The sequence below is a fragment of the Cephus cinctus genome, unplaced genomic scaffold (assembly GCF_000341935.2).
Source record: "Cephus cinctus unplaced genomic scaffold, Ccin1 Ccin1_scaffold0061, whole genome shotgun sequence".
NCBI classification, from domain to species: domain Eukaryota; kingdom Metazoa; phylum Arthropoda; class Insecta; order Hymenoptera; family Cephidae; genus Cephus; species Cephus cinctus.
Genome location: NW_014332804.1, coordinates 17845 through 27237, shown reverse-complemented (window position 1 = coordinate 27237; position 9393 = coordinate 17845). Strand labels below are relative to the sequence as shown.

Genomic DNA, 9393 nt, shown 5'->3' with positions numbered 1-9393 from the left:
ATACTGTGACTTACAATTAATTATAAAAAGAGAAGAAAAAGAAATAAATCTTATAAAAATAATTTTTAATCATAGTTTCATTAAAAAATATTAATAAATATTGAGTACATACCCTGGTTTATATAAAGAAAAAAAGCATAAAAAATATAGTTTTTTCAAAATATAAAATAAGGGTTGCAACCCCTTGGGTCATTAACAAACCTCATATCTTCGACTTCTTATGACAAATATTTTCCACTTGGTTTTATTAAAAAATATTAATTAGAAGTCGAGATATGATGAAAAAACGATTTTCGGGGGTGAATTTCAGGGGTCGTTTTCACCCCTTTAAAGTGGATGTCAGCACAAAAAAAAAATACGTGTCTCTTATTTTGTCGAGTACTACAACATATCAAAAAATTATTGAAATCGGTGGGGTCGGGTTGGGGGGGTTTCCTTGTAAGATGTAACGTCTCATCCTCATTACTGCATGCTTCGACTTTTCCCTTCAGTATATCGCATTTTTGGCACGTGTCTTTCGAGGAGCATGGAAATTTAAATTAAATTGAGTATTAAATACTTTCCTGTAGATCCACTCCTTAACAAATGATTGGTTATTTTCCTCATATATTTTCTCTATATGAGCCGTTCACTGAGTTCACTGAGTTCATGAGTGCACACATCGATTAACTCCATAAAACAAAAAGTTGAGAAATGCGATGAAGTAATGTATATTGTTTTTTAAAATTCCTGTTATAATATAAATTCAAATATATAATGTAAAATGCATAAATACAGATATGGCTTTCATCTAACGGTATATAAAATTAATAAGAAAGAATAGTTAAAAAATAATCGTCAGTAATGTCACAGTTTTTATGTGACTGGTGGAGTTAATCGATTTGGCAACTGAAAAAAGTAATAAAGCTAAATTCAGTCTTTAAATTTTTAAGTTTTTTATTACAGAAAAAGTTAATTATATATTTTTATTATAGCTTTTCCATAAAAATGAATGTTTGCAGTTCTGTTATAATATATTTTTTACCCGACTTCAATCAAAAAGGAGGAGGTTCTATGTTCGACTGTATGTATTTTTTTTTATGAATGTTCACCGATTTCGGCGCCAATTGTGGACCGATTTTGAAAATTCTTTTTTTTGTTTAAAAGGGTATCCTCTCGAGGTGGTCCCATTGTCACGAAGTCAGAATCTAATGTGGGGATTAAGACAATCGTCTTAATCTTTCCATTTCTCGTAATGCCTTTTTATCATGTGGTCGTTTCGTTTTTCTCGTAATGCCGTTTCATCATTAGTATAGGTACCTAAATAAACACTGCACTACTTACCTACCTATATTTTGCGACGATATTCTCAGTCGTCAACAAAACGGAACTCTACACTAACGAAAATCGGGAGTGCAAGTGGTGTCGGCAAACTCGAAAAAGTTGTTGGGCGCCAGGTACCCTCAAAGGAGCACCACGAGCTCTAGGCTCGTTGTCGATACCATAAAGTTCGCGAGAGATAATTAGTCCGGGGTAACCGATTGCCACCAGGCACACTATACCTAAAGGTGCCATCAGGCGAACTAAAACTAAATAAGCCACCAGGCGAACTAAATGTAAGGGTACCACGGCCACGCAAAAGCATATAGGGGCACCACAGCCACTCAAAACAGATAGGGGCTCCACGGCCAAGAAAAAGAATAGAGAACGTAACTAAACTTAAAGGTTACCCGGAACTCAAAAGATAGTACTAAATTAGACCACTATACGTCCCACGTTACGCCGCTTCGGAGGCTAGCTTGTCGGAAGCGTCGCGGCGTTCAAGAGGTAAGGAAGGAAAGAACTCAGCCAAGGACTTATAGGAACGTGATACGAAAAACTACAAGAAAATAATCCGAATTAAATAGTTAACGCACCAGAGCTGTATTGAGCAAAACAAAATTCCAAATAGTCAATAAACTCAATAGCAAAATTACAAAAGCATTAACGCAAGCATTACTGAGGGTGCGAGCGAAAACCAAGCATAATTAAACAAGAGTCTTAAAATTAACTCACAATGAGCGGTATGCAAACTCGGAAGCTATACAATGCAAAAGAAATAAGAAGCACTACATATAATTCAGGAGACTATAGTCGCAGTCTGCTTATCGGAAAATCTCGGCAGCGAAGGCGCTATGCGTGAGCGCGCACGTGATTAAGACGCGGGCACGCAGGCTCGATATTCCTAGAAACGGTAGGCACAGAAAATAATGCCGTCGGAATAATCGAATTACTTGAAATAAATTAACAAATTCGTTTTGAACTAAAATAACCAAATAACGATAATGACAAAAGTCGGAACGGCAGCAGAACGGTCTGCGCGGTTCCAATTCTCGCACGCGCGAAATTATAACCGCGGTCGACAACCGTAATACGAAAGAGTTACGTAAAAGAAATTATAACTACAAAGGAATCCGACAAAGGATAATACACGCGGGTTCGCTAACACCGGTTCGAAAATCGCGGGCACGAAAAGTACCACAATAAATAGAAATATTACAATAAATTAATACAGGATATGGCACAGAAAAAATATCACAGTCAGAAAAATATAGAATATTGTAACGAGTATTTCATTATGGTTGCAGCGGAAAGACGTTCTCGGAACGGGTAGTACAATTTCGAAATCGGCCGAAGGCGCGACGTCGAGAAACATCAACAGGCAAGGTCGCCTCGGAGGGCGGCTAGCGCGCGACGTCGGAAAGACGTGTACGATACGCAAAATTCACAAATGTTCCACCGCGAATATAAAGACGAAATTATAATAATGTTTGGCAACGATAATCAGATACAGTACATCCTCAATAAATCATAGAAATCAGAACGGATATCGCATACGAAAGTAGAACTATGAAATTCGGAAGCACACTTCAGCAAAGGCCACAAAAGATTTGCGAAAACAAGAAAAGAATTTCGTTTAACTTATTTCACTTTGAAAGAGGAAAACAGGCGAAACACTACGATTCCGATTAGGTAAAGAAAAGACGGCGTGGGCTCGCCACTAAATTTAACGGAACTTAGGGTTTGGAAGTCTCATAATACTTTTGCAGAAAATAGAACAAAAATTTGTCGGTAAACGATATCTTAGAATAATTGACAAAATGATATAATCGGCCGCGCGAGAATCTGGCTATAGAACAACCAAGCCGGTTAATCCGGGGTCACCCACTCTGGCAGACAGATTCCCCCGTGTACACTAGGTGAAGATTCCAGAAATACTTTAGTTACGAATGAATAGCAAACACCAAATTATACAGAAAAGCGCAAAATCGGAAACTCAAAAATATAAATAATAACGGCACTATCGTCCTTTATATGATACTAGGCGGAAAGACATTCGCCCGATAACGGCAAGGAAAATTCGTCACCGGCTAAACGGACGGTTTCTATAATCTTCAATACACAAAAATCAGAAAAGTTTAAGGAAAGCGAAAGATCTCACCACAAAAATAGCAAATTAAAGCGTAACGCTTGGTCCAATAGGCCCTCAAGGCAATATTCCTCGTTATCTCTCCCCTCCCCCTCCCCCTCTCTCTATCTCTCTCTATCTCTATGGCCAGAGTTTCTGTTTCTAGAAATTAAGTTTCCCGGTACTATAGGAATGCTATTGGGAGCTGTCTATCGACCTCCGAAAGTGGGTTTTCTTAGTGATCTTGAACAAATCTATGCTCGTCTTTCTCATGCTTATTCAAATATTCTTATCATAGGTGACTTCAATGCTGATTTGCTGGTCCAGTCCTTCGACAGCTCTTACATGCACTCCTTTATTGCTGGAAACAACTTGCATCTCGTGCAGCATACTGCTACTCATCATACTCGCGGGGCGCATACTTGGCTTGACTTATGTATGGTAGATAGTTCTTCCAAGGTCACCTCTTTTGGGCAGTCCTCAATTCCTTTCATGTCTGCTCACGATCTGATTTGGGTTACGTATTCTCTTAAACCTCCTCAGGTGCATGAGTGGAAAATAACGTACCGTAACTTAAAAGCTGTGGAAAGAACTATCCTTCATACCAAGTTGGAGCAATGTAACTGGTTGAGGTTTCTTTCTGCTTCCTCTGTGGATTCACAAGTTGCAATTTTAAATCAATATCTTGAGGACACCTTGGACGAACTTGCACCAGTACGTTCTTTTACACCACGCCGAGCTCCGACACCGTGGATGAATCATGATATAAAAACCTATATTAAAGAAAGAAATAGACTTCATAGGAAATACATGCGCTCTGGGATCCAGTCGGACTTTTACAAATATAGAACTGTGCGAAACAAAACACAAGCTCTCATAAAGCTAGCTAAAAACAATTAGATTCGTGACGTGCTCTCTGCATCTAAGGATCCTCGTATTGTATGGAGTCACCTGCGCAGACTCGGCTTCATCAGGCCCGTTAAGCAGTGTCAAATTGCGGGCATGTCACTCAATGACATAAATCTACATTTTTCTATGTCCTTTCACACGCACGATGATATAGTGGATAGGTTTGATATCTCTCAGACTCCAGAACAATTCGGCGATGATAAGTTCTACTTCAAGTTCATCCAACCATCAGACCTTGTTGGCGCGCTATGTGACAATGACTCGCGTGTTATGGGACCCGATCATTTACCTATGTCGCATGTTTCACCTTGTCTTGAAGTGATTTTTCCTTTTTTGCTTGACCTATAAAACCAATCACTCTTGTCCGCTACGTTTCCAAAGGAATGGAAAAGGTCTTATATACGTCCTATCCCAAAAGGGCGTGGAGTCCCATCTTCACCCTCGGACCTTCGACCTATTGCATTTATTTGCAGTCTGTCTAAACCCCTAGAGAGGATAGTTCGTGAACAAATGGTGGATTTCTTAACTAAGCGTGGTGGGTTAGATCCGCATCAGTCTGCATACAGAGCTGGATGCAGCACTGAAACTTCTCTGGTTCGCGTGGTTGATGAGGTACGTTTCGCGGTGGATGAACGAATGGTGACTTTAATGGTTTTTTTTATCTTACCAAAGCGTTTGACTCGATTTGTCCTCCTAAGCTGCTTGAGGTCATGCGTCAGGCTGGATTCTCGTGGTCGGTGAGAAGATGGTTTGCATCCTATCTTGCAGATCGAATGCAGGCTGTTATAGGTCCGAATGGAGCCTCGTCCTCCTTCCTGAGGGCTTCTTCGGGAGTACCTCAAGGCTCGGTGTTAGGACCCTCACTATTTGCATTGTATCTAAAGGATTTGTCAACTGTTATCTCTTATTGTTCATACTCCATCTATGCTGATGACTTGCTTATATACTTACACTGTAAACCTAAAAACCTGTTAGACGCTCTCTCGACGGTGCAGAACGACATAAATGCAATCACTGAATGGGCTGCTTCAAACTGTCTTAGTTTCAATTCTTCTAAGACGTACTCGATGATTGCTGGTTCACCTAGGTATCTTAATAAGCTAAATATGGATTTGGTACCTTGTCTGCGCGTAGATTCCAGGACCATTCCTTTCGTTCCATCCGTGCGCTGTCTTGGAGTTACAATAGAAAGCACTCTAACTTGGACCGACCACACGCTGGATGTATGCAGGAGGGTAAACAAAACGCTGTACGTCCTTAAGGCAAATCGTGCTGCCCTCAATGTGAGTCTAAGAATATTACTTGTGACCGCTCTTATCTTTCCCATCATTGACTACTGTTTACTGGTGTATGGCTGCGGAACTAGTGGTCAGACGCAAAAGGTGCAAGTGGCATTAAACTCGTGCGTGCGTTTTATCTTCGACTTGCGTATGGATGAGCATGTTACGCCTTATTACCGCCAGTTAAATTGGCTAAAAATTAGGCAAAGGCGACTTTTTCTACTCGGGAACCTTATTTACAAAGTATTACAAAGCTGGTAGTCCAACGTACCTTAGATCTGCACTTGTCACTTCACCTCTTACGCATGTGTCTCGCGAAACTCAACGTAGGGACGATGACCTTATCGTACCCATACATCGCACTGAATGTTATAGACACGCAATTCACGTTAATGGAGCTCTCTTCTGGAACTCCTTGCCAACCACTGTCAGAGATGCTCCCTCTAAATCCACTTTTCGCGCACGACTGCGTGACTATTTAATTGTGGATCAATAACACGGACACACTCGGTACAACTAAAATTGGGTCATGTAGTAATACCTTACTCTAACTAGTAATAAGTTTATAGTATTATTTGTTTACCTTAGTCTTATCGTTGTGTTTGGAGCTCTCTTCTGGAACTCCTTGCCAACCACTGTCAGAGATGCTCCCTCTAAATCCACTTTTCGCGCACCACTGCGTGACTATTTAATTGTGGATCAATAACACGGACACACTCAGTACAACTAAAATTAAGTCATGTAGTAATACCTTACTCTAACTAGTAATAAGTTTATGGTATTATTTGTTTACCTTAGTCTTATCGTTGTGTTTATTACTGTCACCTACTCAGTAGGGTGTATATATATATAGTATAGTGACTCATATTATACCTATTACATTCTCTAAATTGTTACTATATGATGTTATGGTCTACGGGATTTAAGCCCTGATCAAATAAATTGAATTCTCTCTCTCTCTCTCTCTCTCTCTCTCTCTCTCTATATATATATATATATATATTGTAACGACGAATCGTACAAATAAATGGCACCGTGAGAAATAATTAACAAAATACTGAATTATTGGGCGCCAGGTATAACCAGAGTTACACCGCTGTCTCCTAAGGACACCCTAGCCAGCTCTTATGCGGTGGGGTCCTGGGTCTGGGAGACAATAATCAAGCTCTGAAAGGTAATAGCAACAAGACAACACTAAAGGGGCTTTGAGAAATCAAACAGATCTGAGGATTCGTTTAAAAGCACGGAACCCACAAACGGGCCCGATTTATTGAACACAGGAGAAATCAAACGTAATATAAAAACAGAAGATGAAATGTAAAATATAACATATAAGCATCAGATAATAAAAACGCGTAATAACAGAACACGGTATGGAACAACAGTTCCAAAATAATAAACTTGAGTGGGAACTACTGTTCCTACTAAAATACACTAGTTGCACCGACACAACTAATAAATCCCGGAGGGATTAGGCAAGTGCGAATTCCTCGCTCGGAATTATTTCCTAGAAGGCCGGACACTTCCGACAACAATGCGCGCGTTAGATAATACAAACGCACCGAAGCTAAGCAATAATATTTACAAAGTCAGCTGACGAGTGGCCTAGTGCCATATTCGCCGGCTCCACAATATTTACAAATTTTGAGCGCGGTAATCCTAACGGTACTTGACCTCCTGGGAAGTCACTTAATATACCGAATCTATAGATTCCCCGCTAGGAATCTAGATCCTGCGCTTGTCGTCAAGCGCGTGTATCCTATCCCGTTACGAGTATTTCCGCAGCTGGAATCAGTTCCGGAGACCTATTTGTCTACTGAAATTATCAGTCAGGAAATACGCAATCCCCTTTCTGCTTTCCTAACACCCACGAATAATACCGGGAGAGATACGTACCACTGCGCGGCACTTACGATACACGACACGATACCGAACCGATTACGCGTAGCGTGGACTGGATATTCATAAGTTGCATGCAGTTTCTTCAAACATGCTCTACGAATACTCAAACATAAAACTAAGAACTAAACTTTGATACGAGATAACGGATCCTCCAGATCGCTACCAAACTGACAAACATCAGATCTCAACGATCGTGTTTGCGGGAAGCGACACGTGCTGTCGGGATCAAAGATCCAGCAATTAACTCTAATGTCCAGTTAATCTCGATCAATTACAAAAATTATCTGACTCGGTAGCGTCACTCACCGAAAAGAGCCTTGCCCAAGTCATCCAAATCCTCCGGATTCATCTTTTTCTCTCTTTCTATTACTATCCTTCACATTCCTTCACTTTTACCCTTCTAAACACTGACACTATCGGCACACGTGCTGCTCGTACGCTACGCTACACCGCAAGTGACCCTACCCGATCGCTCGCCCGCTAACGTGCCCTAGTGGCGCGGAGGAATATTACCCTTGGGCCCAATCAAATTTGCGCTAGCCCCTACGCGGCCCAATTCGCCCGCGATCTTCAATTGTCTATGGGATCCTCGAAAAGTAGATCGGCGCATCTTCTCTTCTTCTGGGTGATTGCAGTGTCTTTTCTTGTGGCGGGAATCTCATCCGCACCTCCTCCCTCGTTGCACGGCTCCAGGCCGCCACTGCAACCCCCGGATGCTGCCAACATCTCGGATCTTTTCGCGGCGTCCTTCCGCGTATGTGGCCTCACTCCGTGGTGCTCTGCGGTCACGCTGGCCCTCCTCCTGCTGGCTACGTCACTCCAGTGATGCTGATCGCACTGGTCGGGCCCATGTGTTGTCGTCAGGGCCGTTTCTGCTTCTTATTTCTCTCTCTGATCGGTTCCCTTACGGGACCGAACACCACTAGTAGCATTTGAAATACAGACCCCGAAGGGAATTAATACACATTCTACACGCTAATTTCAGTCCACGCTCGACGTAATAGTTAGGTTGCCTTGCGGACCTCACGGTGTAGCTTCTATTTTGCATTTTTCCTTTCTCTTTTGTGACGTGCACAAAGTGCCACGTCATGGAAGGGATAAGAAACGAAGTCTTTAAAAAGGGTTGGAGAGGCTAAAAAGTTTGTTCTTGTTCAGTGGTAGAAGTGTGGCGTTGTGAAGTACATAAAGAAGTTTTGTAAAAGAAGTGCAAAGTAAAAGTCAATGTTAGAGTCGAAATCTAGAGTTCTAGGAACTTATATTCTCTTCCCAGTTTATACCGGCTCGTCAGTTCCCGGTGAAAAAAGAATTGACTGGCGCCCGCCTGGCTTGCGGATGCACGAACGACGGGTGGACGGCCGGATGTAACGTAGGTTGGTTCTCGAAGATAGTCGTTCCCAAATGTTTTGCTATCGGTGTTGGGTCAAGTTAAAGAATTACGTTACAATATATATATATATTGTTACGTCTCAGCCCTTCTATATACGATACTAGTTAACCCATACATATACACAGCCACTTATACCCATGGCCAACCCATATTATTATTGTTATACCCTAACCTATACAGACATTATACACACTACATATGTCGATCAATCGTTTGATATAACTAATTTTATTGATTTATACTTATAAGTTTATACTTTTGTCTTATTTTATATTCCGTTATATTATTGGAATCTTTAATTATGTTATCATTTATTTGACCGGAAAAATGTTACGCTTATTATTTCTATCAGGTATTATGTTCTTAAGAAATTTGTCATACCAATCCTTTATTATGTCTTGAAATAAAAGATAAACCTGAAGCTCCTCGAGACTAGCAGTACTCGCGAGGTTTCAGGTACAGAATTGGAAGACTCAGGTATGCAACAA

At 41.0% G+C, this 9393-nt stretch overlaps 1 long non-coding RNA gene across 2 annotated transcripts; it reads right to left on the bottom strand.

Annotated features, from left to right (window-relative positions):
• Positions 1–417: 417 nt before the first annotated feature.
• Positions 418–6109, bottom strand: LOC107268631. Of its 2 annotated transcripts, none has more exons than XR_001537901.2 (4): positions 5888–6109; positions 5004–5808; positions 3995–4200; positions 418–3934 (listed from the first exon to the last, which is right to left on the bottom strand). It is a non-coding gene; the product is annotated as an uncharacterized LOC107268631 (long non-coding RNA). The 2 variants fall into 2 exon arrangements; XR_001537900.2 differs by having other exon boundaries at positions 5004–5698.
• Positions 6110–9393: the final 3284 nt, after the last annotated feature.